We start from the raw sequence: 22,758 nt of genomic DNA, 5'->3' as shown, positions 1-22,758 counted from the left end.
ATAGGGATTTTGTTAAAAGAGCTTGGCAGCAGTGGGATTCGAACCCACGCCCCCGAAGAGACTGGAGCCTTAATCCAGCGCCTTAGACCGCTCGGCCATGCTACCTGTAAAAGAGTGCTCGCTAATGACTGAAAAGCGGCGGGACATAGTCTGCATTCCATGCTCTGAATTCATTGCTTGTGCTGGAGGCCTCAGAACTCTCAACTTCAAGTATTCACCACTTTATCCATTATGAAAGGTTGTTGAAGTTTGACACAGATGGCCAAGATGCCAACTTATGTGCTTCAGTCCTCTTTCTGAGGCTGCAGATTGTGGTCACTTTACGCTTGAGAGTGGACTTTGGGTGCAGCATTCTGGCACTTAGTTCACTTGGCACTCTGCTGAAAAGTGTGCCAGCTTTTCATTAGTGCTGCTTGTTTTTTGGTGTCCACACTTAAAGTGTGAACGTGGTATCTAGCTTACAGGAGGTAGTCACATTGAGTTGGACTTGTTTTGTAACGTTGACGACATTTCACTAGTCATCTCATCAGAAGTGTGCCCTTTGGAAGACTTCTCAACCAAAACATGCAATTTCCTAATGCTGCTTTTCTGAGATTCCAGTGTGTAGAGCAAGGAACGCCAGCAAAGTGCAGCAGAAACTTCATAGACGCTTGGTGCTAATAACGCCAAGGTCGCGGGTTCGATCCCCGTACGGGCCATCCGTGCGCTTGATCTTTATGGTCTCAGGCATGTGTACCCTGTGGCTTTCTGCTGTCCGATGTTCTGCATTCATTGCTTGTGCTGGAGGCCTCAGATCTCTCCACTCCAAGTGGTCACCACTTTATCCATTATGAAAGGTTGTTGAAGTTTGACACAGATGGCCAAGATGCCAACTTATGTGCTTCTGTCCTCTTTCTGAGGCAGCAAGTTGTGGTCGTTTTACGCTTGAGAGTGGACTTTGGGTGCAGCATTCTGTGGCAAGTTCACTTGGCACTCTCCTACAAAATGTGCCAGCTTTTCATTACTGCTGCTTGTTTTTGCTGTCTACACTTAAAGTAGGAGTGTTGAATCTAGCTTACAGGAGTTAGTCACATTCAGTTGGACTTGTTATATACTGTTGATGACATTTCACTAGTCACCAGAAGTGTGCCCTTTGGAAGACTTCTCAAACAAAACATGCAATGAATGCAGTTATTCTAATGCTGCTAGAGCAGAGAGGTAAGTGTTCTTTGAGATGTCAGTGTGTTGGGCAAGGAACTGCAGCAACATCAGAGATGCTTGAGCCCTTGAGGATAGGGATTTTGTTAAAAGAGCTTGGCAGCAGTGGGATTCGAACCCACGCCCCCGAAGAGACTGGAGCCTTAATCCAGCGCCTTAGACCGCTCGGCCATGCTACCTGTAAAAGAGTGCTCGCTAATGACTGAAAAGCGGCGGGACATAGTCTGCATTCCATGCTCTGAATTCATTGCTTGTGCTGGAGGCCTCAGAACTCTCAACTTCAAGTATTCACCACTTTATCCATTATGAAAGGTTGTTGAAGTTTGACACAGATGGCCAAGATGCCAACTTATGTGCTTCAGTCCTCTTTCTGAGGCTGCAGATTGTGGTCACTTTACGCTTGAGAGTGGACTTTGGGTGCAGCATTCTGGCACTTAGTTCACTTGGCACTCTGCTGAAAAGTGTGCCAGCTTTTCATTAGTGCTGCTTGTTTTTTGGTGTCCACACTTAAAGTGTGAACGTGGTATCTAGCTTACAGGAGGTAGTCACATTGAGTTGGACTTGTTTTGTAACGTTGACGACATTTCACTAGTCATCTCATCAGAAGTGTGCCCTTTGGAAGACTTCTCAACCAAAACATGCAATCTCCTAATGCTGCTTTTCTGAGATTCCAGTGTGTAGAGCAAGGAACGCCAGCAAAGTGCAGCAGAAACTTCATAGACGCTTGAGCCCTCGAGGATAGGCATTTGTTAAAAGAGCTTGGCAGCAGTGGGATTCGAACCCACGCCCCCAAAGAGACTGGAGCCTAAATCCAGCGCCTTAGACCGCTCGGCCATGCTACCTACAAAAGAGTGCTCGCTAACCATTAAAAGGCGGAGGGACATATTCTACATTCCATGGATTGATGAGGCCGTGGCATAGATATAGCACACCTGGAATTCCTGCAGCTTGTCTTTAATGAGAGCCTGGGATGGCTAAGAAAGACACAGCCCCAGCTGGGCTGTCGCATATTGGCCGGTTAGCTCAGTTGGTTAGAGCGTGGTGCTAATAACGCCAAGGTCGCGGGTTCGATCCCCGTACGGGCCATCCGTGCGCTTGATCTTTATGGTCTCAGGCATGTGTACCCTGTGGCTTTCTGCTGTCCGATGTTCTGCATTCATTGCTTGTGCTGGAGGCCTCAGATCTCTCCACTCCAAGTGGTCACCACTTTATCCATTATGAAAGGTTGTTGAAGTTTGACACAGATGGCCAAGATGCCAACTTATGTGCTTCTGTCCTCTTTCTGAGGCAGCAAGTTGTGGTCCTTTTACGCTTGAGAGTGGACTTTGGGTGCAGCATTCTGTGGCAAGTTCACTTGGCACTCTCCTACAAAATGTGCCAGCTTTTCATTACTGCTGCTTGTTTTTGCTGTCTACACTTAAAGTAGGAGTGTTGAATCTAGCTTACAGGAGTTAGTCACATTCAGTTGGACTTGTTATATACTGTTGATGACATTTCACTAGTCACCAGAAGTGTGCCCTTTGGAAGACTTCTCAAACAAAACATGCAATGAATGCAGTTATTCTAATGCTGCTAGAGCAGAGAGGTAAGTGTTCTTTGAGATTCCAGTGTGTTGGGCAAGGAACTGCAGCAACATCAGAGATGCTTGAGCCCTTGAGGATAGGGATTTTGTTAAAAGAGCTTGGCAGCAGTGGGATTCGAACCCACACCCCCGAAGAGACTGGAGCCTTAATCCAGCGCCTTAGACCGCTCGGCCATGCTACCTGTAAAAGAGTGCTCGCTAATGACTGAAAAGCGGCGGGACATAGTCTGCATTCCATGCTCTGAATTCATTGCTTGTGCTGGAGGCCTCAGAACTCTCAACTTCAAGTATTCACCACTTTATCCATTATGAAAGGTTGTTGAAGTTTGACACAGATGGCCAAGATGCCAACTTATGTGCTTCAGTCCTCTTTCTGAGGCTGCAGATTGTGGTCACTTTACGCTTGAGAGTGGACTTTGGGTGCAGCATTCTGGCACTTAGTTCACTTGGCACTCTGCTGAAAAGTGTGCCAGCTTTTCATTAGTGCTGCTTGTTTTTTGGTGTCCACACTTAAAGTGTGAACGTGGAATCTAGCTTACAGGAGGTAGTCACATTGAGTTGGACTTGTTTTGTAACGTTGACGACATTTCACTAGTCATCTCATCAGAAGTGTGCCCTTTGGAAGACTTCTCAACCAAAACATGCAATTTCCTAATGCTGCTTTTCTGAGATTCCAGTGTGTAGAGCAAGGAACGCCAGCAAAGTGCAGCAGAAACTTCATAGACGCTTGAGCCCTCGAGGATAGGCATTTGTTAAAAGAGCTTGGCAGCAGTGGGATTCGAACCCACGCCCCCAAAGAGACTGGAGCCTAACTCCAGCGCCTTAGACCGCTCGGCCATGCTACCTACAAAAGAGTGCTCGCTAACCATTAAAAGGCGGAGGGACATATTCTACATTCCATGGATTGATGAGGCCGTGGCATAGATATAGCACACCTGGAATTCCTGCAGCTTGTCTTTAATGAGAGCCTGGGATGGCTAAGAAAGACACAGCCCCAGCTGGGCTGTCGCATATTGGCCGGTTAGCTCAGTTGGTTAGAGCGTGGTGCTAATAACGCCAAGGTAGCGGGTTCGATCCCCGTACGGGCCATCCGTGCGCTTGATCTTTATGGTCTCAGGCATGTGTACCCTGTGGCTTTCTGCTGTCCGATGTTCTGCATTCATTGCTTGTGCTGGAGGCCTCAGATCTCTCCACTCCAAGTGGTCACCACTTTATCCATTATGAAAGGTTGTTGAAGTTTGACACAGATGGCCAAGATGCCAACTTATGTGCTTCTGTCCTCTTTCTGAGGCAGCAAGTTGTGGTCGTTTTACGCTTGAGAGTGGACTTTGGGTGCAGCATTCTGTGGCAAGTTCACTTGGCACTCTCCTACAAAATGTGCCAGCTTTTCATTACTGCTGCTTGTTTTTGCTGTCTACACTTAAAGTAGGAGTGTTGAATCTAGCTTACAGGAGTTAGTCACATTCAGTTGGACTTGTTATATACTGTTGATGACATTTCACTAGTCACCAGAAGTGTGCCCTTTGGAAGACTTCTCAAACAAAACATGCAATGAATGCAGTTATTCTAATGCTGCTAGAGCAGAGAGGTAAGTGTTCTTTGAGATGTCAGTGTGTTGGGCAAGGAACTGCAGCAACATCAGAGATGCTTGAGCCCTTGAGGATAGGGATTTTGTTAAAAGAGCTTGGCAGCAGTGGGATTCGAACCCACGCCCCCGAAGAGACTGGAGCCTTAATCCAGCGCCTTAGACCGCTCGGCCATGCTACCTGTAAAAGAGTGCTCGCTAATGACTGAAAAGCGGCGGGACATAGTCTGCATTCCATGCTCTGAATTCATTGCTTGTGCTGGAGGCCTCAGAACTCTCAACTTCAAGTATTCACCACTTTATCCATTATGAAAGGTTGTTGAAGTTTGACACAGATGGCCAAGATGCCAACTTATGTGCTTCAGTCCTCTTTCTGAGGCTGCAGATTGTGGTCACTTTACGCTTGAGAGTGGACTTTGGGTGCAGCATTCTGGCACTTAGTTCACTTGGCACTCTGCTGAAAAGTGTGCCAGCTTTTCATTAGTGCTGCTTGTGTTTTGGTGTCCACACTTAAAGTGTGAACGTGGTATCTAGCTTACAGGAGGTAGTCACATTGAGTTGGACTTGTTTTGTAACGTTGACGACATTTCACTAGTCATCTCATCAGAAGTGTGCCCTTTGGAAGACTTCTCAACCAAAACATGCAATTTCCTAATGCTGCTTTTCTGAGATTCCAGTGTGTAGAGCAAGGAACGCCAGCAAAGTGCAGCAGAAACTTCATAGACGCTTGAGCCCTCGAGGATAGGCATTTGTTAAAAGAGCTTGGCAGCAGTGGGATACGAACCCACGCCCCCAAAGAGACTGGAGCCTAAATCCAGCGCCTTAGACCGCTCGGCCATGCTACCTACAAAAGAGTGCTCGCTAACCATTAAAAGGCGGAGGGACATATTCTACATTCCATGGATTGATGAGGCCGTGGCATAGATATAGCACACCTGGAATTCCTGCAGCTTGTCTTTAATGAGAGCCTGGGATGGCTAAGAAAGACACAGCCCCAGCTGGGCTGTCGCATATTGGCCGGTTAGCTCAGTTGGTTAGAGCGTGGTGCTAATAACGCCAAGGTCGCGGGTTTGATCCCCGTACGGGCTATCCGTGCGCTTGATCTTTATGGTCTCAGGCATGTGTACCCTGTGGCTTTCTGCTGTCCGATGTTCTGCATTCATTGCTTGTGCTGGAGGCCTCAGATCTCTCCACTCCAAGTGGTCACCACTTTATCCATTATGAAAGGTTGTTGAAGTTTGACACAGATGGCCAAGATGCCAACTTATGTGCTTCTGTCCTCTTTCTGAGGCAGCAAGTTGCGGTCGTTTTACGCTTGAGAGTGGACTTTGGGTGCAGCATTCTGTGGCAAGTTCACTTGGCACTCTCCTACAAAATGTGCCAGCTTTTCATTACTGCTGCTTGTTTTTGCTGTCTACACTTAAAGTAGGAGTGTTGAATCTAGCTTACAGGAGTTAGTCACATTCAGTTGGACTTGTTATATACTGTTGATGACATTTCACTAGTCACCAGAAGTGTGCCCTTTGGAAGACTTCTCAAACAAAACATGCAATGAATGCAGTTATTCTAATGCTGCTAGAGCAGAGAGGTAAGTGTTCTTTGAGATTCCAGTGTGTTGGGCAAGGAACTGCAGCAACATCAGAGATGCTTGAGCCCTTGAGGATAGGGATTTTGTTAAAAGAGCTTGGCAGCAGTGGGATTCGAACCCACGCCCCCGAAGAGACTGGAGCCTTAATCCAGCGCCTTAGACCGCTCGGCCATGCTACCTGTAAAAGAGTGCTCGCTAATGACTGAAAAGCGGCGGGACATAGTCTGCATTCCATGCTCTGAATTCATTGCTTGTGCTGGAGGCCTCAGAACTCTCAACTTCAAGTATTCACCACTTTATCCATTATGAAAGGTTGTTGAAGTTTGACACAGATGGCCAAGATGCCAACTTATGTGCTTCAGTCCTCTTTCTGAGGCTGCAGATTGTGGTCACTTTACGCTTGAGAGTGGACTTTGGGTGCAGCATTCTGGCACTTAGTTCACTTGGCACTCTGCTGAAAAGTGTGCCAGCTTTTCATTAGTGCTGCTTGTTTTTTGGTGTCCACACTTAAAGTGTGAACGTGGAATCTAGCTTACAGGAGGTAGTCACATTGAGTTGGACTTGTTTTGTAACGTTGACGACATTTCACTAGTCATCTCATCAGAAGTGTGCCCTTTGGAAGACTTCTCAACCAAAACATGCAATTTCCTAATGCTGCTTTTCTGAGATTCCAGTGTGTAGAGCAAGGAACGCCAGCAAAGTGCAGCAGAAACTTCATAGACGCTTGAGCCCTCGAGGATAGGCATTTGTTAAAAGAGCTTGGCAGCAGTGGGATTCGAACCCACGCCCCCAAAGAGACTGGAGCCTAAATCCAGCGCCTTAGACCGCTCGGCCATGCTACCTACGAAAGAGTGCTCGCTAACCATTAAAAGGCGGAGGGACATATTCTACATTCCATGGATTGATGAGGCCGTGGCATAGATATAGCACACCTGGAATTCCTGCAGCTTGTCTTTAATGAGAGCCTGGGATGGCTAAGAAAGACACAGCCCCAGCTGGGCTGTTGCATGTTGGCCGGTTAGCTCAGTTGGTTAGAGCGTGGTGCTAATAACGCCAAGGTCGCGGGTTCGATCCCCGTACGGGCCATCCGTGCGCTTGATCTTTATGGTCTCAGGCATGTGTACCCTGTGGCTTTCTGCTGTCCGATGTTCTGCATTCATTGCTTGTGCTGGAGGCCTCAGATCTCTCCACTCCAAGTGGTCACCACTTTATCCATTATGAAAGGTTGTTGAAGTTTGACACAGATGGCCAAGATGCCAACTTATGTGCTTCTGTCCTCTTTCTGAGGCAGCAAGTTGTGGTCCTTTTACGCTTGAGAGTGGACTTTGGGTGCAGCATTCTGTGGCAAGTTCACTTGGCACTCTCCTACAAAATGTGCCAGCTTTTCATTACTGCTGCTTGTTTTTGCTGTCTACACTTAAAGTAGGAGTGTTGAATCTAGCTTACAGGAGTTAGTCACATTCAGTTGGACTTGTTATATACTGTTGATGACATTTCACTAGTCACCAGAAGTGTGCCCTTTGGAAGACTTCTCAAACAAAACATGCAATGAATGCAGTTATTCTAATGCTGCTAGAGCAGAGAGGTAAGTGTTCTTTGAGATTCCAGTGTGTTGGGCAAGGAACTGCAGCAACATCAGAGATGCTTGAGCCCTTGAGGATAGGGATTTTGTTAAAAGAGCTTGGCAGCAGTGGGATTCGAACCCACGCCCCCGAAGAGACTGGAGCCTTAATCCAGCGCCTTAGACCGCTCGGCCATGCTACCTGTAAAAGAGTGCTCGCTAATGACTGAAAAGCGGCGGGACATAGTCTGCATTCCATGCTCTGAATTCATTGCTTGTGCTGGAGGCCTCAGAACTCTCAACTTCAAGTATTCACCACTTTATCCATTATGAAAGGTTGTTGAAGTTTGACACAGATGGCCAAGATGCCAACTTATGTGCTTCAGTCCTCTTTCTGAGGCTGCAGATTGTGGTCACTTTACGCTTGAGAGTGGACTTTGGGTGCAGCATTCTGGCACTTAGTTCACTTGGCACTCTGCTGAAAAGTGTGCCAGCTTTTCATTAGTGCTGCTTGTTTTTTGGTGTCCACACTTAAAGTGTGAACGTGGAATCTAGCTTACAGGAGGTAGTCACATTGAGTTGGACTTGTTTTGTAACGTTGACGACATTTCACTAGTCATCTCATCAGAAGTGTGCCCTTTGGAAGACTTCTCAACCAAAACATGCAATTTCCTAATGCTGCTTTTCTGAGATTCCAGTGTGTAGAGCAAGGAACGCCAGCAAAGTGCAGCAGAAACTTCATAGACGCTTGAGCCCTCGAGGATAGGCATTTGTTAAAAGAGCTTGGCAGCAGTGGGATTCGAACCCACGCCCCCAAAGAGACTGGAGCCTAAATCCAGCGCCTTAGACCGCTCGGCCATGCTACCTACAAAAGAGTGCTCGCTAACCATTAAAAGGCGGAGGGACATATTCTACATTCCATGGATTGATGAGGCCGTGGCATAGATATAGCACACCTGGAATTCCTGCAGCTTGTCTTTAATGAGAGCCTGGGATGGCTAAGAAAGACACAGCCCCAGCTGGGCTGTCGCATATTGGCCGGTTAGCTCAGTTGGTTAGAGCGTGGTGCTAATAACGCCAAGGTCGCGGGTTCGATCCCCGTACGGGCCATCCGTGCGCTTGATCTTTATGGTCTCAGGCATGTGTACCCTGTGGCTTTCTGCTGTCCGATGTTCTGCATTCATTGCTTGTGCTGGAGGCCTCAGATCTCTCCACTCCAAGTGGTCGCCACTTTATCCATTATGAAAGGTTGTTGAAGTTTGACACAGATGGCCAAGATGCCAACTTATGTGCTTCTGTCCTCTTTCTGAGGCAGCAAGTTGTGGTCGTTTTACGCTTGAGAGTGGACTTTGGGTGCAGCATTCTGTGGCAAGTTCACTTGGCACTCTCCTACAAAATGTGCCAGCTTTTCATTACTGCTGCTTGTTTTTGCTGTCTACACTTAAAGTAGGAGTGTTGAATCTAGCTTACAGGAGTTAGTCACATTCAGTTGGACTTGTTATATACTGTTGATGACATTTCACTAGTCACCAGAAGTGTGCCCTTTGGAAGACTTCTCAAACAAAACATGCAATGAATGCAGTTATTCTAATGCTGCTAGAGCAGAGAGGTAAGTGTTCTTTGAGATGTCAGTGTGTTGGGCAAGGAACTGCAGCAACATCAGAGATGCTTGAGCCCTTGAGGATAGGGATTTTGTTAAAAGAGCTTGGCAGCAGTGGGATTCGAACCCACGCCCCCGAAGAGACTGGAGCCTTAATCCAGCGCCTTAGACCGCTCGGCCATGCTACCTGTAAGAGAGTGCTCGCTAATGACTGAAAAGCGGCGGGACATAGTCTGCATTCCATGCTCTGAATTCATTGCTTGTGCTGGAGGCCTCAGAACTCTCAACTTCAAGTATTCACCACTTTATCCATTATGAAAGGTTGTTGAAGTTTGACACAGATGGCCAAGATGCCAACTTATGTGCTTCAGTCCTCTTTCTGAGGCTGCAGATTGTGGTCACTTTACGCTTGAGAGTGGACTTTGGGTGCAGCATTCTGGCACTTAGTTCACTTGGCACTCTGCTGAAAAGTGTGCCAGCTTTTCATTAGTGCTGCTTGTTTTTTGGTGTCCACACTTAAAGTGTGAACGTGGTATCTAGCTTACAGGAGGTAGTCACATTGAGTTGGACTTGTTTTGTAACGTTGACGACATTTCACTAGTCATCTCATCAGAAGTGTGCCCTTTGGAAGACTTCTCAACCAAAACATGCAATTTCCTAATGCTGCTTTTCTGAGATTCCAGTGTGTAGAGCAAGGAACGCCAGCAAAGTGCAGCAGAAACTTCATAGACGCTTGAGCCCTCGAGGATAGGCATTTGTTAAAAGAGCTTGGCAGCAGTGGGATTCGAACCCACGCCCCCAAAGAGACTGGAGCCTAAATCCAGCGCCTTAGACCGCTCGGCCATGCTACCTACAAAAGAGTGCTCGCTAACCATTAAAAGGCGGAGGGACATATTCTACATTCCATGGATTGATGAGGCCGTGGCATAGATATAGCACACCTGGAATTCCTGCAGCTTGTCTTTAATGAGAGCCTGGGATGGCTAAGAAAGACACAGCCCCAGCTGGGCTGTCGCCTATTGGCCGGTTAGCTCAGTTGGTTAGAGCGTGGTGCTAATAACGCCAAGGTCGCGGGTTCGATCCCCGTACGGGCCATCCGTGTGCTTGATCTTTATGGTCTCAGGCATGTGTACCCTGTGGCTTTCTGCTGTCCGATGTTCTGCATTCATTGCTTGTGCTGGAGGCCTCAGATCTCTCCACTCCAAGTGGTCACCACTTTATCCATTATGAAAGGTTGTTGAAGTTTGACACAGATGGCCAAGATGCCAACTTATGTGCTTCTGTCCTCTTTCTGAGGCAGCAAGTTGTGGTCCTTTTACGCTTGAGAGTGGACTTTGGGTGCAGCATTCTGTGGCAAGTTCACTTGGCACTCTCCTACAAAATGTGCCAGCTTTTCATTACTGCTGCTTGTTTTTGCTGTCTACACTTAAAGTAGGAGTGTTGAATCTAGCTTACAGGAGTTAGTCACATTCAGTTGGACTTGTTATATACTGTTGATGACATTTCACTAGTCACCAGAAGTGTGCCCTTTGGAAGACTTCTCAAACAAAACATGCAATGAATGCAGTTATTCTAATGCTGCTAGAGCAGAGAGGTAAGTGTTCTTTGAGATTCCAGTGTGTTGGGCAAGGAACTGCAGCAACATCAGAGATGCTTGAGCCCTTGAGGATAGGGATTTTGTTAAAAGAGCTTGGCAGCAGTGGGATTCGAACCCACGCCCCCGAAGAGACTGGAGCCTTAATCCAGCGCCTTAGACCGCTCGGCCATGCTACCTGTAAAAGAGTGCTCGCTAATGACTGAAAAGCGGCGGGACATAGTCTGCATTCCATGCTCTGAATTCATTGCTTGTGCTGGAGGCCTCAGAACTCTCAACTTCAAGTATTCACCACTTTATCCATTATGAAAGGTTGTTGAAGTTTGACACAGATGGCCAAGATGCCAACTTATGTGCTTCAGTCCTCTTTCTGAGGCTGCAGATTGTGGTCACTTTACGCTTGAGAGTGGACTTTGGGTGCAGCATTCTGGCACTTAGTTCACTTGGCACTCTGCTGAAAAGTGTGCCAGCTTTTCATTAGTGCTGCTTGTTTTTTGGTGTCCACACTTAAAGTGTGAACGTGGAATCTAGCTTACAGGAGGTAGTCACATTGAGTTGGACTTGTTTTGTAACGTTGACGACATTTCACTAGTCATCTCATCAGAAGTGTGCCCTTTGGAAGACTTCTCAACCAAAACATGCAATTTCCTAATGCTGCTTTTCTGAGATTCCAGTGTGTAGAGCAAGGAACGCCAGCAAAGTGCAGCAGAAACTTCATAGACGCTTGAGCCCTCGAGGATAGGCATTTGTTAAAAGAGCTTGGCAGCAGAGGGATTCGAACCCACGCCCCCAAAGAGACTGGAGCCTAAATCCAGCGCCTTAGACCGCTCGGCCATGCTACCTACAAAAGAGTGCTCGCTAACCATTAAAAGGCGGAGGGACATATTCTACATTCCATGGATTGATGAGGCCGTGGCATAGATATAGCACACCTGGAATTCCTGCAGCTTGTCTTTAATGAGAGCCTGGGATGGCTAAGAAAGACACAGCCCCAGCTGGGCTGTTGCATATTGGCCGGTTAGCTCAGTTGGTTAGAGCGTGGTGCTAATAACGCCAAGGTCGCGGGTTCGATCCCCGTATGGGCCATCCGTGCGCTTGATCTTTATGGTCTCAGGCATGTGTACCCTGTGGCTTTCTGCTGTCCGATGTTCTGCATTCATTGCTTGTGCTGGAGGCCTCAGATCTCTCCACTCCAAGTGGTCACCACTTTATCCATTATGAAAGGTTGTTGAAGTTTGACACAGATGGCCAAGATGCCAACTTATGTGCTTCTGTCCTCTTTCTGAGGCAGCAAGTTGTGGTCGTTTTACGCTTGAGAGTGGACTTTGGGTGCAGCATTCTGTGGCAAGTTCACTTGGCACTCTCCTACAAAATGTGCCAGCTTTTCATTACTGCTGCTTGTTTTTGCTGTCTACACTTAAAGTAGGAGTGTTGAATCTAGCTTACAGGAGTTAGTCACATTCAGTTGGACTTGTTATATACTGTTGATGACATTTCACTAGTCACCAGAAGTGTGCCCTTTGGAAGACTTCTCAAACAAAACATGCAATGAATGCAGTTATTCTAATGCTGCTAGAGCAGAGAGGTAAGTGTTCTTTGAGATTCCAGTGTGTTGGGCAAGGAACTGCAGCAACATCAGAGATGCTTGAGCCCTTGAGGATAGGGATTTTGTTAAAAGAGCTTGGCAGCAGTGGGATTCGAACCCACGCCCCCGAAGAGACTGGAGCCTTAATCCAGCGCCTTAGACCGCTCGGCCATGCTACCTGTAAAAGAGTGCTCGCTAATGACTGAAAAGCGGCGGGACATAGTCTGCATTCCATGCTCTGAATTCATTGCTTGTGCTGGAGGCCTCAGAACTCTCAACTTCAAGTATTCACCACTTTATCCATTATGAAAGGTTGTTGAAGTTTGACACAGATGGCCAAGATGCCAACTTATGTGCTTCAGTCCTCTTTCTGAGGCTGCAGATTGTGGTCACTTTACGCTTGAGAGTGGACTTTGGGTGCAGCATTCTGGCACTTAGTTCACTTGGCACTCTGCTGAAAAGTGTGCCAGCTTTTCATTAGTGCTGCTTGTTTTTTGGTGTCCACACTTAAAGTGTGAACGTGGAATCTAGCTTACAGGAGGTAGTCACATTGAGTTGGACTTGTTTTGTAACGTTGACGACATTTCACTAGTCATCTCATCAGAAGTGTGCCCTTTGGAAGACTTCTCAACCAAAACATGCAATTTCCTAATGCTGCTTTTCTGAGATTCCAGTGTGTAGAGCAAGGAACGCCAGCAAAGTGCAGCAGAAACTTCATAGACGCTTGAGCCCTCGAGGATAGGCATTTGTTAAAAGAGCTTGGCAGCAGTGGGATTCGAACACACGCCCCCAAAGAGACTGGAGCCTAAATCCAGCGCCTTAGACCGCTCGGCCATGCTACCTACAAAAGAGTGCTCGCTAACCATTAAAAGGCGGAGGGACATATTCTACATTCCAAGGATTGATGAGGCCGTGGCATAGATATAGCACACCTGGAATTCCTGCAGCTTGTCTTTAATGAGAGCCTGGGATGGCTAAGAAAGACACAGCCCCAGCTGGGCTGTCGCATATTGGCCGGTTAGCTCAGTTGGTTAGAGCGTGGTGCTAATAACGCCAAGGTCGCGGGTTCGATCCCCGTACGGGCCATCCGTGCGCTTGATCTTTATGGTCTCAGGCATGTGTACCCTGTGGCTTTCTGCTGTCCGATGTTCTGCATTCATTGCTTGTGCTGGAGGCCTCAGATCTCTCCACTCCAAGTGGTCACCACTTTATCCATTATGAAAGGTTGTTGAAGTTTGACACAGATGGCCAAGATGCCAACTTATGTGCTTCTGTCCTCTTTCTGAGGCAGCAAGTTGTGGTCCTTTTACGCTTGAGAGTGGACTTTGGGTGCAGCATTCTGTGGCAAGTTCACTTGGCACTCTCCTACAAAATGTGCCAGCTTTTCATTACTGCTGCTTGTTTTTGCTGTCTACACTTAAAGTAGGAGTGTTGAATCTAGCTTACAGGAGTTAGTCACATTCAGTTGGACTTGTTATATACTGTTGATGACATTTCACTAGTCACCAGAAGTGTGCCCTTTGGAAGACTTCTCAAACAAAACATGCAATGAATGCAGTTATTCTAATGCTGCTAGAGCAGAGAGGTAAGTGTTCTTTGAGATTCCAGTGTGTTGGGCAAGGAACTGCAGCAACATCAGAGATGCTTGAGCCCTTGAGGATAGGGATTTTGTTAAAAGAGCTTGGCAGCAGTGGGATTCAAACCCACGCCCCCGAAGAGACTGGAGCCTTAATCCAGCGCCTTAGACCGCTCGGCCATGCTACCTGTAAAAGAGTGCTCGCTAATGACTGAAAAGCGGCGGGACATAGTCTGCATTCCATGCTCTGAATTCATTGCTTGTGCTGGAGGCCTCAGAACTCTCAACTTCAAGTATTCACCACTTTATCCATTATGAAAGGTTGTTGAAGTTTGACACAGATGGCCAAGATGCCAACTTATGTGCTTCAGTCCTCTTTCTGAGGCTGCAGATTGTGGTCACTTTACGCTTGAGAGTGGACTTTGGGTGCAGCATTCTGGCACTTAGTTCACTTGGCACTCTGCTGAAAAGTGCCAAGGTCGCGGGTTCGATCCCGCTCGGCCATGCTACCTACAAAAGAGTGCTCGCTAACCATTAAAAGGCGGAGGGACATATTCTACATTCCAAGGATTGATGAGGCCGTGGCATAGATATAGCACACCTGGAATTCCTGCAGCTTGTCTTTAATGAGAGCCTGGGATGGCTAAGAAAGACACAGCCCCAGCTGGGCTGTCGCATATTACGCTTGAGAGTGGACTTTGGGTGCAGCATTCTGTGGCAAGTTCACTTGGCACTCTCCTACAAAATGTGCCAGCTTTTCATTACTGCTGCTTGTTTTTGCTGTCTACACTTAAAGTAGGAGTGTTGAATCTAGCTTACAGGAGTTAGTCACATTCAGTTGGACTTGTTATATACTGTTGATGACATTTCACTAGTCACCAGAAGTGTGCCCTTTGGAAGACTTCTCAAACAAAACATGCAATGAATGCAGTTATTCTAATGCTGCTAGAGCAGAGAGGTAAGTGTTCTTTGAGATTCCAGTGTGTTGGGCAAGGAACTGCAGCAACATCAGAGATGCTTGAGCCCTTGAGGATAGGGATTTTGTTAAAAGAGCTTGGCAGCAGTGGGATTCGAACCCACGCCCCCGAAGAGACTGGAGCCTTAATCCAGCGCCTTAGACCGCTCGGCCATGCTACCTGTAAAAGAGTGCTCGCTAATGACTGAAAAGCGGCGGGACATAGTCTGCATTCCATGCTCTGAATTCATTGCTTGTGCTGGAGGCCTCAGAACTCTCAACTTCAAGTATTCACCACTTTATCCATTATGAAAGGTTGTTGAAGTTTGACACAGATGGCCAAGATGCCAACTTATGTGCTTCAGTCCTCTTTCTGAGGCTGCAGATTGTGGTCACTTTACGCTTGAGAGTGGACTTTGGGTGCAGCATTCTGGCACTTAGTTCACTTGGCACTAATGAAAAGTGTGCCAGCTTTTCATTAGTGCTGCTTGTTTTTTGGTGTCCACACTTAAAGTGTGAACGTGGTATCTAGCTTACAGGAGGTAGTCACATTGAGTTGGACTTGTTTTGTAACGTTGACGACATTTCACTAGTCATCTCATCAGAAGTGTGCCCTTTGGAAGACTTCTCAACCAAAACATGCAATTTCCTAATGCTGCTTTTCTGAGATTCCAGTGTGTAGAGCAAGGAACGCCAGCAAAGTGCAGCAGAAACTTCATAGACGCTTGAGCCCTCGAGGATAGGCATTTGTTAAAAGAGCTTGGCAGCAGTGGGATTCGAACCCACGCCCCCAAAGAGACTGGAGCCTAAATCCAGCGCCTTAGACCGCTCGGCCATGCTACCTACAAAAGAGTGCTCGCTAACCATTAAAAGGCGGAGGGACATATTCTACATTCCATGGATTGATGAGGCCGTGGCATAGATATAGCACACCTGGAATTCCTGCAGCTTGTCTTTAATGAGAGCCTGGGATGGCTAAGAAAGACACAGCCCCAGCTGGGCTGTCGCATATTGGCCGGTTAGCTCAGTTGGTTAGAGCGTGGTGCTAATAATGCCAAGGTCGCGGGTTCGATCCCCGTACGGGCCATCCGTGCGCTTGATCTTTATGGTCTCAGGCATGTGTACCCTGTGGCTTTCTGCTGTCCGATGTTCTGCATTCATTGCTTGTGCTGGAGGCCTCAGATCTCTCCACTCCAAGTGGTCACCACTTTATCCATTATGAAAGGTTGTTGAAGTTTGACACAGATGGCCAAGATGCCAACTTATGTGCTTCTGTCCTCTTTCTGAGGCAGCAAGTTGTGGTCGTTTTACGCTTGAGAGTGGACTTTGGGTGCAGCATTCTGTGGCAAGTTCACTTGGCACTCTCCTACAAAATGTGCCAGCTTTTCATTACTGCTGCTTGTTTTTGCTGTCTACACTTAAAGTAGGAGTGTTGAATCTAGCTTACAGGAGTTAGTCACATTCAGTTGGACTTGTTATATACTGTTGATGACATTTCACTAGTCACCAGAAGTGTGCCCTTTGGAAGACTTCTCAAACAAAACATGCAATGAATGCAGTTATTCTAATGCTGCTAGAGCAGAGAGGTAAGTGTTCTTTGAGATTCCAGTGTGTTGGGCAAGGAACTGCAGCAACATCAGAGATGCTTGAGCCCTTGAGGATAGGGATTTTGTTAAAAGAGCTTGGCAGCAGTGGGATTCGAACCCACGCCCCCGAAGAGACTGGAGCCTTAATCCAGCGCCTTAGACCGCTCGGCCATGCTACCTGTAAAAGAGTGCTCGCTAATGACTGAAAAGCGGCGGGACATAGTCTGCATTCCATGCTCTGAATTCATTGCTTGTGCTGGAGGCCTCAGAACTCTCAACTTCAAGTATTCACCACTTTATCCATTATGAAAGGTTGTTGAAGTTTGACACAGATGGCCAAGATGCCAACTTATGTGCTTCAGTCCTCTTTCTGAGGCTGCAGATTGTGGTCACTTTACGCTTGAGAGTGGACTTTGGGTGCAGCATTCTGGCACTTAGTTCACTTGGCACTCTGCTGAAAAGTGTGCCAGCTTTTCATTAGTGCTGCTTGTTTTTTGGTGTCCACACTTAAAGTGTGAACGTGGTATCTAGCTTACAGGAGGTAGTCACATTGAGTTGGACTTGTTTTGTAACGTTGACGACATTTCACTAGTCATCTCATCAGAAGTGTGCCCTTTGGAAGACTTCTCAACCAAAACATGCAATTTCCTAATGCTGCTTTTCTGAGATTCCAGTGTGTAGAGCAAGGAACGCCAGCAAAGTGCAGCAGAAACTTCATAGACGCTTGAGCCCTCGAGGATAGGCATTTGTTAAAAGAGCTTGGCAGCAGTGGGATTCGAACCCACGCCCCCAAAGAGACTGGAGCCTAAATCCAGCGCCTTAGACCGCTCGGCCATGCTACCTACAAAAGAGTGCTCGCTAACCATTAAAAGGCGGAGGGACATATTCTACATTCCATGGATTGATGAGGCCGTGGCATAGATATAGCACACCTGGAATTCCTGCAGCTTGTCTTTAATGAGAGCCTGGGATGGCTAAGAAAGACACAGCCCCAGCTGGGCTGTCGCATATTGGCCGGTTAGCTCAGTTGGTTAGAGCGTGGTGCTAATAATGCCAAGGTCGCGGGTTCGATCCCCGTACGGGCCATCCGTGCGCTTGATCTTTATGGTCTCAGGCATGTGTACCCTGTGGCTTTCTGCTGTCCGATGTTCTGCATTCATTGCTTGTGCTGGAGGCCTCAGATCTCTCCACTCCAAGTGGTCACCACTTTATCCATTATGAAAGGTTGTTGAAGTTTGACACAGATGGCCAAGATGCCAACTTATGTGCTTCTGTCCTCTTTCTGAGGCAGCAAGTTGTGGTCGTTTTACGCTTGAGAGTGGACTTTGGGTGCAGCATTCTGTGGCAAGTTCACTTGGCACTCTCCTACAAAATGTGCCAGCTTTTCATTACTGCTGCTTGTTTTTGCTGTCTACACTTAAAGTAGGAGTGTTGAATCTAGCTTACAGGAGTTAGTCACATTCAGTTGGACTTGTTATATACTGTTGATGACATTTCACTAGTCACCAGAAGTGTGCCCTTTGGAAGACTTCTCAAACAAAACATGCAATGAATGCAGTTATTCTAATGCTGCTAGAGCAGAGAGGTAAGTGTTCTTTGAGATTCCAGTGTGTTGGGCAAGGAACTGCAGCAACATCAGAGATGCTTGAGCCCTTGAGGATAGGGATTTTGTTAAAAGAGCTTGGCAGCAGTGGGATTCGAATCCACGCCCCCGAAGAGACTGGAGCCTTAATCCAGCGCCTTAGACCGCTCGGCCATGCTACCTGTAAAAGAGTGCTCGCTAATGACTGAAAAGCGGCGGGACATAGTCTGCATTCCATGCTCTGAATTCATTGCTTGTGCTGGAGGCCTCAGAACTCTCAACTTCAAGTATTCACCACTTTATCCATTATGAAAGGTTGTTGAAGTTTGACACAGATGGCCAAGATGCCAACTTATGTGCTTCAGTCCTCTTTCTGAGGCTGCAGATTGTGGTCACTTTACGCTTGAGAGTGGACTTTGGGTGCAGCATTCTGGCACTTAGTTCACTTGGCACTCTGCTGAAAAGTGTGCCAGCTTTTCATTAGTGCTGCTTGTTTTTTGGTGTCCACACTTAAAGTGTGAACGTGGAATCTAGCTTACAGGAGGTAGTCACATTGAGTTGGACTTGTTTTGTAACGTTGACGACATTTCACTAGTCATCTCATCAGAAGTGTGCCCTTTGGAAGACTTCTCAACCAAAACATGCAATTTCCTAATGCTGCTTTTCTGAGATTCCAGTGTGTAGAGCAAGGAACGCCAGCAAAGTGCAGCAGAAACTTCATAGACGCTTGAGCCCTCGAGGATAGGCATTTGTTAAAAGAGCTTGGCAGCAGTGGGATTCGAACCCACGCCCCCAAAGAGACTGGAGCCTAAATCCAGCGCCTTAGACCGCTCGGCCATGCTACCTACAAAAGAGTGCTCGCTAACCATTAAAAGGCGGAGGGACATATTCTACATTCCATGGATTGATGAGGCCGTGGCATAGATATAGCACACCTGGAATTCCTGCAGCTTGTCTTTAATGAGAGCCTGGGATGGCTAAGAAAGACACAGCCCCAGCTGGGCTGTCGCATGTTGGCCGGTTAGCTCAGTTGGTTAGAGCGTGGTGCTAATAACGCCAAGGTCGCGGGTTCGATCCCCGTACGGGCCATCCATGCGCTTGATCTTTATGGTCTCAGGCATGTGTACCCTGTGGCTTTCTGCTGTCCGATGTTCTGCATTCATTGCTTGTGCTGGAGGCCTCAGATCTCTCCACTCCAAGTGGTCACCACTTTATCCATTATGAAAGGTTGTTGAAGTTTGACACAGATGGCCAAGATGCCAACTTATGTGCTTCTGTCCTCTTTCTGAGGCAGCAAGTTGTGGTCATTTTACGCTTGAGAGTGGACTTTGGGTGCAGCATTCTGTGGCAAGTTCACTTGGCACTCTCCTACAAAATGTGCCAGCTTTTCATTACTGCTGCTTGTTTTTGCTGTCTACACTTAAAGTAGGAGTGTTGAATCTAGCTTACAGGAGTTAGTCACATTCAGTTGGACTTGTTATATACTGTTGATGACATTTCACTAGTCACCAGAAGTGTGCCCTTTGGAAGACTTCTCAAACAAAACATGCAATGAATGCAGTTATTCTAATGCTGCTAGAGCAGAGAGGTAAGTGTTCTTTGAGATTCCAGTGTGTTGGGCAAGGAACTGCAGCAACATCAGAGATGCTTGAGCCCTTGAGGATAGGGATTTTGTTAAAAGAGCTTGGCAGCAGTGGGATTCGAACCCACGCCCCCGAAGAGACTGGAGCCTTAATCCAGCGCCTTAGACCGCTCGGCCATGCTACCTGTAAAAGAGTGCTCGCTAATGACTGAAAAGCGGCGGGACATAGTCTGCATTCCATGCTCTGAATTCATTGCTTGTGCTGGAGGCCTCAGAACTCTCAACTTCAAGTATTCACCACTTTATCCATTATGAAAGGTTGTTGAAGTTTGACACAGATGGCCAAGATGCCAACTTATGTGCTTCAGTCCTCTTTCTGAGGCTGCAGATTGTGGTCACTTTACGCTTGAGAGTGGACTTTGGGTGCAGCATTCTGGCACTTAGTTCACTTGGCACTCTGCTGAAAAGTGTGCCAGCTTTTCATTAGTGCTGCTTGTTTTTTGGTGTCCACACTTAAAGTGTGAACGTGGAATCTAGCTTACAGGAGGTAGTCACATTGAGTTGGACTTGTTTTGTAACGTTGACGACATTTCACTAGTCATCTCATCAGAAGTGTGCCCTTTGGAAGACTTCTCAACCAAAACATGCAATTTCCTAATGCTGCTTTTCTGAGATTCCAGTGTGTAGAGCAAGGAACGCCAGCAAAGTGCAGCAGAAACTTCATAGACGCTTGAGCCCTCGAGGATAGGCATTTGTTAAAAGAGCTTGGCAGCAGTGGGATTCGAACCCACGCCCCCAAAGAGACTGGAGCCTAAATCCAGCGCCTTAGACCGCTCGGCCATGCTACCTACAAAAGAGTGCTCGCTAACCATTAAAAGGCGGAGGGACATATTCTACATTCCATGGATTGATGAGGCCGTGGCATAGATATAGCACACCTGGAATTCCTGCAGCTTGTCTTTAATGAGAGCCTGGGATGGCTAAGAAAGACACAGCCCCAGCTGGGCTGTCGCATATTGGCTGGTTAGCTCAGTTGGTTAGAGCGTGGTGCTAATAACGCCAAGGTCGCGGGTTCGATCCCTGTACCGGCCTTCCTTGCGCTTGATCTTTATGGTCTCAGGCATGTGTACCCTGTGGCTTTCTGCTGTCCGATGTTCTGCATTCATTGCTTGTGCTGGAGGCCTCAGATCTCTCCACTCCAAGTGGTCACCACTTTATCCATTATGAAAGGTTGTTGAAGTTTGACACAGATGGCCAAGATGCCAACTTATGTGCTTCTGTCCTCTTTCTGAGGCAGCAAGTTGTGGTCCTTTTACGCTTGAGAGTGGACTTTGGGTGCAGCATTCTGTGGCAAGTTCACTTGGCTCTCTCCTACAAAATGTGCCAGCTTTTCATTACTGCTGCTTGTTTTTGCTGTCTACACTTAAAGTAGGAGTGTTGAATCTAGCTTACAGGAGTTAGTCACATTCAGTTGGACTTGTTATATACTGTTGATGACATTTCACTAGTCACCAGAAGTGTGCCCTTTGGAAGACTTCTCAAACAAAACATGCAATGAATGCAGTTATTCTAATGCTGCTAGAGCAGAGAGGTAAGTGTTCTTTGAGATGTCAGTGTGTTGGGCAAGGAACTGCAGCAACATCAGAGATGCTTGAGCCCTTGAGGATAGGGATTTTGTTAAAAGAGCTTGGCAGCAGTGGGATTCGAACCCACGCCCCCGAAGAGACTGGAGCCTTAATCCAGCGCCTTAGACCGCTCGGCCATGCTACCTGTAAAAGAGTGCTCGCTAATGACTGAAAAGCGGCGGGACATAGTCTGCATTCCATGCTCTGAATTCATTGCTTGTGCTGGAGGCCTCAGAACTCTCAACTTCAAGTATTCACCACTTTATCCATTATGAAAGGTTGTTGAAGTTTGACACAGATGGCCAAGATGCCAACTTATGTGCTTCAGTCCTCTTTCTGAGGCTGCAGATTGTGGTCACTTTACGCTTGAGAGTGGACTTTGGGTGCAGCATTCTGGCACTTAGTTCACTTGGCACTCTGCTGAAAAGTGTGCCAGCTTTTCATTAGTGCTGCTTGTTTTTTGGTGTCCACACTTAAAGTGTGAACGTGGTATCTAGCTTACAGGAGGTAGTCACATTGAGTTGGACTTGTTTTGTAACGTTGACGACATTTCACTAGTCATCTCATCAGAAGTGTGTCCTTTGGAAGACTTCTCAACCAAAACATGCAATTTCCTAATGCTGCTTTTCTGAGATTCCAGTGTGTAGAGCAAGGAACGCCAGCAAAGTGCAGCAGAAACTTCATAGACGCTTGAGCCCTCGAGGATAGGCATTTGTTAAAAGAGCTTGGCAGCAGTGGGATTCGAACCCACGCCCCCAAAGAGACTGGAGCCTAAATCCAGCGCCTTAGACCGCTCGGCCATGCTACCTATAAAAGAGTGCTCGCTAACCATTAAAAGGCGGAGGGACATATTCTACATTCCATGGATTGATGAGGCCGTGGCATAGATATAGCACACCTGGAATTCCTGCAGCTTGTCTTTAATGAGAGCCTGGGATGGCTAAGAAAGACACAGCCCCAGCTGGGCTGTCGCATATTGGCCGGTTAGCTCAGTTGGTTAGAGCGTGGTGCTAATAACGCCAAGGTCGCGGGTTCGATCCCCATACGGGCCATCCGTGCGCTTGATCTTTATGGTCTCAGGCATGTGTACCCTGTGGCTTTCTGCTGTCCGATGTTCTGCATTCATTGCTTGTGCTGGAGGCCTCAGATCTCTCCACTCCAAGTGGTCACCACTTTATCCATTATGAAAGGTTGTTGAAGTTTGACACAGATGGCCAAGATGCCAACTTATGTGCTTCTGTCCTCTTTCTGAGGCAGCAAGTTGTGGTCGTTTTACGCTTGAGAGTGGACTTTGGGTGCAGCATTCTGTGGCAAGTTCACTTGGCACTCTCCTACAAAATGTGCCAGCTTTTCATTACTGCTGCTTGTTTTTGCTGTCTACACTTAAAGTAGGAGTGTTGAATCTAGCTTACAGGAGTTAGTCACATTCAGTTGGACTTGTTATATACTGTTGATGACATTTCACTAGTCACCAGAAGTGTGCCCTTTGGAAGACTTCTCAAACAAAACATGCAATGAATGCAGTTATTCTAATGCTGCTAGAGCAGAGAGGTAAGTGTT

At 47.2% G+C, this 22,758-nt stretch overlaps 38 non-coding genes across 38 annotated transcripts; 10 read left to right on the top strand and 28 right to left on the bottom strand.

The window, feature by feature from the left end:
• Positions 1 to 23: 23 nt before the first annotated feature.
• Positions 24 to 105, bottom strand: TRNAL-AAG (transfer RNA leucine (anticodon AAG)). Its single transcript has one exon. It is a non-coding gene; the product is annotated as a tRNA-Leu (tRNA).
• A 1,189-nt stretch (positions 106 to 1,294) lies between these two features.
• TRNAL-AAG (transfer RNA leucine (anticodon AAG)) lies at positions 1,295 to 1,376 on the bottom strand. Its single transcript has one exon. It is a non-coding gene; the product is annotated as a tRNA-Leu (tRNA).
• Positions 1,377 to 1,957: 581 nt separating this feature from the next.
• On the bottom strand, positions 1,958 to 2,039 carry TRNAL-UAG (transfer RNA leucine (anticodon UAG)). Its single transcript has one exon. It is a non-coding gene; the product is annotated as a tRNA-Leu (tRNA).
• A 170-nt stretch (positions 2,040 to 2,209) lies between these two features.
• On the top strand, positions 2,210 to 2,283 carry TRNAI-AAU (transfer RNA isoleucine (anticodon AAU)). Its single transcript has one exon. It is a non-coding gene; the product is annotated as a tRNA-Ile (tRNA).
• A 596-nt stretch (positions 2,284 to 2,879) lies between these two features.
• On the bottom strand, positions 2,880 to 2,961 carry TRNAL-AAG (transfer RNA leucine (anticodon AAG)). Its single transcript has one exon. It is a non-coding gene; the product is annotated as a tRNA-Leu (tRNA).
• A 581-nt stretch (positions 2,962 to 3,542) lies between these two features.
• TRNAL-UAG (transfer RNA leucine (anticodon UAG)) lies at positions 3,543 to 3,624 on the bottom strand. Its single transcript has one exon. It is a non-coding gene; the product is annotated as a tRNA-Leu (tRNA).
• Positions 3,625 to 4,464: 840 nt separating this feature from the next.
• Positions 4,465 to 4,546, bottom strand: TRNAL-AAG (transfer RNA leucine (anticodon AAG)). The gene has a single exon. It is a non-coding gene; the product is annotated as a tRNA-Leu (tRNA).
• Positions 4,547 to 5,127: 581 nt separating this feature from the next.
• TRNAL-UAG (transfer RNA leucine (anticodon UAG)) lies at positions 5,128 to 5,209 on the bottom strand. Its single transcript has one exon. It is a non-coding gene; the product is annotated as a tRNA-Leu (tRNA).
• Positions 5,210 to 6,049: 840 nt separating this feature from the next.
• On the bottom strand, positions 6,050 to 6,131 carry TRNAL-AAG (transfer RNA leucine (anticodon AAG)). The gene has a single exon. It is a non-coding gene; the product is annotated as a tRNA-Leu (tRNA).
• Positions 6,132 to 6,712: 581 nt separating this feature from the next.
• On the bottom strand, positions 6,713 to 6,794 carry TRNAL-UAG (transfer RNA leucine (anticodon UAG)). Its single transcript has one exon. It is a non-coding gene; the product is annotated as a tRNA-Leu (tRNA).
• A 170-nt stretch (positions 6,795 to 6,964) lies between these two features.
• Positions 6,965 to 7,038, top strand: TRNAI-AAU (transfer RNA isoleucine (anticodon AAU)). Its single transcript has one exon. It is a non-coding gene; the product is annotated as a tRNA-Ile (tRNA).
• Positions 7,039 to 7,634: 596 nt separating this feature from the next.
• Positions 7,635 to 7,716, bottom strand: TRNAL-AAG (transfer RNA leucine (anticodon AAG)). The gene has a single exon. It is a non-coding gene; the product is annotated as a tRNA-Leu (tRNA).
• A 581-nt stretch (positions 7,717 to 8,297) lies between these two features.
• TRNAL-UAG (transfer RNA leucine (anticodon UAG)) lies at positions 8,298 to 8,379 on the bottom strand. Its single transcript has one exon. It is a non-coding gene; the product is annotated as a tRNA-Leu (tRNA).
• Positions 8,380 to 8,549: 170 nt separating this feature from the next.
• Positions 8,550 to 8,623, top strand: TRNAI-AAU (transfer RNA isoleucine (anticodon AAU)). The gene has a single exon. It is a non-coding gene; the product is annotated as a tRNA-Ile (tRNA).
• A 596-nt stretch (positions 8,624 to 9,219) lies between these two features.
• Positions 9,220 to 9,301, bottom strand: TRNAL-AAG (transfer RNA leucine (anticodon AAG)). Its single transcript has one exon. It is a non-coding gene; the product is annotated as a tRNA-Leu (tRNA).
• Positions 9,302 to 9,882: 581 nt separating this feature from the next.
• On the bottom strand, positions 9,883 to 9,964 carry TRNAL-UAG (transfer RNA leucine (anticodon UAG)). Its single transcript has one exon. It is a non-coding gene; the product is annotated as a tRNA-Leu (tRNA).
• Positions 9,965 to 10,134: 170 nt separating this feature from the next.
• Positions 10,135 to 10,208, top strand: TRNAI-AAU (transfer RNA isoleucine (anticodon AAU)). The gene has a single exon. It is a non-coding gene; the product is annotated as a tRNA-Ile (tRNA).
• A 596-nt stretch (positions 10,209 to 10,804) lies between these two features.
• Positions 10,805 to 10,886, bottom strand: TRNAL-AAG (transfer RNA leucine (anticodon AAG)). The gene has a single exon. It is a non-coding gene; the product is annotated as a tRNA-Leu (tRNA).
• A 581-nt stretch (positions 10,887 to 11,467) lies between these two features.
• On the bottom strand, positions 11,468 to 11,549 carry TRNAL-UAG (transfer RNA leucine (anticodon UAG)). The gene has a single exon. It is a non-coding gene; the product is annotated as a tRNA-Leu (tRNA).
• Positions 11,550 to 11,719: 170 nt separating this feature from the next.
• On the top strand, positions 11,720 to 11,793 carry TRNAI-AAU (transfer RNA isoleucine (anticodon AAU)). The gene has a single exon. It is a non-coding gene; the product is annotated as a tRNA-Ile (tRNA).
• A 596-nt stretch (positions 11,794 to 12,389) lies between these two features.
• TRNAL-AAG (transfer RNA leucine (anticodon AAG)) lies at positions 12,390 to 12,471 on the bottom strand. Its single transcript has one exon. It is a non-coding gene; the product is annotated as a tRNA-Leu (tRNA).
• A 581-nt stretch (positions 12,472 to 13,052) lies between these two features.
• Positions 13,053 to 13,134, bottom strand: TRNAL-UAG (transfer RNA leucine (anticodon UAG)). Its single transcript has one exon. It is a non-coding gene; the product is annotated as a tRNA-Leu (tRNA).
• Positions 13,135 to 13,304: 170 nt separating this feature from the next.
• TRNAI-AAU (transfer RNA isoleucine (anticodon AAU)) lies at positions 13,305 to 13,378 on the top strand. Its single transcript has one exon. It is a non-coding gene; the product is annotated as a tRNA-Ile (tRNA).
• A 596-nt stretch (positions 13,379 to 13,974) lies between these two features.
• TRNAL-AAG (transfer RNA leucine (anticodon AAG)) lies at positions 13,975 to 14,056 on the bottom strand. Its single transcript has one exon. It is a non-coding gene; the product is annotated as a tRNA-Leu (tRNA).
• An 867-nt stretch (positions 14,057 to 14,923) lies between these two features.
• On the bottom strand, positions 14,924 to 15,005 carry TRNAL-AAG (transfer RNA leucine (anticodon AAG)). The gene has a single exon. It is a non-coding gene; the product is annotated as a tRNA-Leu (tRNA).
• Positions 15,006 to 15,584: 579 nt separating this feature from the next.
• Positions 15,585 to 15,666, bottom strand: TRNAL-UAG (transfer RNA leucine (anticodon UAG)). The gene has a single exon. It is a non-coding gene; the product is annotated as a tRNA-Leu (tRNA).
• Positions 15,667 to 15,836: 170 nt separating this feature from the next.
• TRNAI-AAU (transfer RNA isoleucine (anticodon AAU)) lies at positions 15,837 to 15,910 on the top strand. The gene has a single exon. It is a non-coding gene; the product is annotated as a tRNA-Ile (tRNA).
• A 596-nt stretch (positions 15,911 to 16,506) lies between these two features.
• Positions 16,507 to 16,588, bottom strand: TRNAL-AAG (transfer RNA leucine (anticodon AAG)). The gene has a single exon. It is a non-coding gene; the product is annotated as a tRNA-Leu (tRNA).
• Positions 16,589 to 17,169: 581 nt separating this feature from the next.
• Positions 17,170 to 17,251, bottom strand: TRNAL-UAG (transfer RNA leucine (anticodon UAG)). The gene has a single exon. It is a non-coding gene; the product is annotated as a tRNA-Leu (tRNA).
• Positions 17,252 to 17,421: 170 nt separating this feature from the next.
• On the top strand, positions 17,422 to 17,495 carry TRNAI-AAU (transfer RNA isoleucine (anticodon AAU)). Its single transcript has one exon. It is a non-coding gene; the product is annotated as a tRNA-Ile (tRNA).
• A 596-nt stretch (positions 17,496 to 18,091) lies between these two features.
• Positions 18,092 to 18,173, bottom strand: TRNAL-AAG (transfer RNA leucine (anticodon AAG)). Its single transcript has one exon. It is a non-coding gene; the product is annotated as a tRNA-Leu (tRNA).
• A 581-nt stretch (positions 18,174 to 18,754) lies between these two features.
• On the bottom strand, positions 18,755 to 18,836 carry TRNAL-UAG (transfer RNA leucine (anticodon UAG)). The gene has a single exon. It is a non-coding gene; the product is annotated as a tRNA-Leu (tRNA).
• Positions 18,837 to 19,006: 170 nt separating this feature from the next.
• Positions 19,007 to 19,080, top strand: TRNAI-AAU (transfer RNA isoleucine (anticodon AAU)). Its single transcript has one exon. It is a non-coding gene; the product is annotated as a tRNA-Ile (tRNA).
• Positions 19,081 to 19,676: 596 nt separating this feature from the next.
• Positions 19,677 to 19,758, bottom strand: TRNAL-AAG (transfer RNA leucine (anticodon AAG)). Its single transcript has one exon. It is a non-coding gene; the product is annotated as a tRNA-Leu (tRNA).
• Positions 19,759 to 20,339: 581 nt separating this feature from the next.
• On the bottom strand, positions 20,340 to 20,421 carry TRNAL-UAG (transfer RNA leucine (anticodon UAG)). The gene has a single exon. It is a non-coding gene; the product is annotated as a tRNA-Leu (tRNA).
• Positions 20,422 to 20,591: 170 nt separating this feature from the next.
• TRNAI-AAU (transfer RNA isoleucine (anticodon AAU)) lies at positions 20,592 to 20,665 on the top strand. Its single transcript has one exon. It is a non-coding gene; the product is annotated as a tRNA-Ile (tRNA).
• A 596-nt stretch (positions 20,666 to 21,261) lies between these two features.
• On the bottom strand, positions 21,262 to 21,343 carry TRNAL-AAG (transfer RNA leucine (anticodon AAG)). The gene has a single exon. It is a non-coding gene; the product is annotated as a tRNA-Leu (tRNA).
• Positions 21,344 to 21,924: 581 nt separating this feature from the next.
• TRNAL-UAG (transfer RNA leucine (anticodon UAG)) lies at positions 21,925 to 22,006 on the bottom strand. Its single transcript has one exon. It is a non-coding gene; the product is annotated as a tRNA-Leu (tRNA).
• Between the last annotated feature and the right edge of the window lie 752 nt (positions 22,007 to 22,758).

Source organism: Aquarana catesbeiana, linkage group LG12 (genome assembly GCF_042186555.1).
Source record: "Aquarana catesbeiana isolate 2022-GZ linkage group LG12, ASM4218655v1, whole genome shotgun sequence".
NCBI classification, from domain to species: Eukaryota; Metazoa; Chordata; class Amphibia; order Anura; family Ranidae; genus Aquarana; species Aquarana catesbeiana.
This window is presented reverse-complemented; position numbering and strand designations above follow the sequence as displayed.